Raw genomic sequence first — 2,117 nt, 5'->3', positions numbered from 1 at the left:
ATTAACTCACTCATTAGAACTTTAATAAAAAAAACTCATATATATATGGGTAATTAATTTATTAGTCTCTATATTTTAACAAAAACATATTGTTTAGTCACTGTGTTTTAAAAAACACACTGTTTAGTCCATGTGTTTTAAAAAACACACAGTAAGGTCTCTACCATTTTTTTGATGACCTTAACGTTTTTCTTGGTGAACCGTTTAGTCCCTACCGTTTTCTAAACGGTAAATTTTTTTAACAAACAGACGGAAAGACTAAACAGTTCATCGAGAAAAGGGTTAGGAACCTTACTGTGTGTTTTTGAAAATACGAGGACTAACTCACTCATTAGAACTTTAATAAAAAAAAACTCATGCATATATGGGTAATTAATTTATTAGTCCCTATATTTTGACAAAAACACAATGTTTACTCACTGTGTTTTAAAAAACACACAGTAAGGTCCCTAACCTTTTTTCTCGATAACCTTAACCCTTTTCTTGGTGAACTGTTTAGTCCATACCGTTTTCTAAACGGTAAAAAAATTTAACAAACAGACGGAAAGACTAAACAGTTCATCAAGAAAAAGGTTAGGAACCTTACTGTGTGTTTTTTAAAATACGAGGATAACTCACTCATTAGCACTTTAATAAAAAAAACTCATACATATATGGGTAATTAATTTATTAATCCCTATATTTTGACGAAAACACAATGTTTAGTCACTGTGATTTAAAAAACACATGTCCATGTGTTTTAAAAAACACACAGTAAGGTCCCTAACCTTTTTTTCGATGACCTTAACGTTTTTCTTGGTGAACTGTTTAGTCCCTACCGTTTTCCTAAACGGTAAAAAATTTAACAAACAGACGGAAAGACTAAACAATTTATCGAGAAAAAAAGTTAAGAATCTTATCATGTGTTTTTTAAAATACGAGGACAAAACAATATGTTTTTTAAAATATTAGGACTAATAAAGTAATTACCCTACATATATTGGAGGTTTAGGTTTACCGCAAAAAGGAAAAGTAATTAATACTAGCATAATTAATACCTAGGATTTACTTTTTTTCTTTTTCAGGATAATTAATACATAAACCTGTGCCTTATAGCACAGGTTAGATTAAGCGTTTATCTATTGATGGTTCTATTGAACGAAGTTTAATTAACGAGCTTAGAGCATCGTTCATAAACTTTTAGTCTAACTTTTTAAAATTAATAGCCTTAATACATCATTTGACCTTGAATTTATCAAAAAAAAAAAAATAATTAATCTCTTAAATTTTCAAAGTATTCTAATAGTCTATTAAATTTGTATAAAATGTTCAGTTAGCCTCTAAACTGGTATAAAATGTAATCAATTGATCACTCGATCGCAAAAAAAGTAAGTTAAATGCGGAAAATATATTCCACGCATCTTAAAATGTTATTGCATAATTCAAAAATAGATTAAAAAGAAAGTTATTGTTTGATCAACTATACAACTTCTCTTCTCTAATCTAAGAACTGTATACCCCGATTTCGATCGTTTTACTTTTTTTAAGACTCGTGCAATACATCTTCCGTGTTTAACTTACTTTTTTACAACCGATTGATTAATTGATTACATTTTACACAAATTCAGGGGTTAACAGAATATTTTATTCAAGTTGAGGGGACTATCGGAATACTTTAAAAGTTTAGGGAGTAAATAAATCTTTTTGGACAAATTCAGAGGGCAAATGATGTATTAAGATTAATATAAACATTTTACTTTTACTAATTTGAAGAATGACTAATACTTGTTTTCAAAAAAAAATGACTAATACCTAAAAAAAATTAATTATACTGCAACCATATTTTTTTATTTATTATTTTATTTTTAAAATTATTAAGTATTATTATATTTACTGATAGTGAAAGAAAAAAGATTTATCAATAATAAATTATTAATAAAATAATAAAATAAATGGAAATTAGGAGTGAAAAGCGACTCCTCACTAATAGAGATAATAAAAAAAATGTAGTAATTTAAGGAGTCACTAAAAAACTATTGGTATTAGATTTTACAATTTTCTTTTCGAATTTTAATTTAAGAGTCTAACTAAGGGATTGTTGTAGGCAAAGGGACCTGGGCTCCTCCGGCCACCAGAAC

The sequence above is a fragment of the Euphorbia lathyris genome, chromosome 3, assembly GCF_963576675.1.
Source record: "Euphorbia lathyris chromosome 3, ddEupLath1.1, whole genome shotgun sequence".
Lineage (NCBI taxonomy): Eukaryota > Viridiplantae > Streptophyta > Magnoliopsida > Malpighiales > Euphorbiaceae > Euphorbia > Euphorbia lathyris.
The sequence above is the reverse complement of the archived record's forward strand: the minus strand, read 5'-3'. Positions refer to the sequence as shown.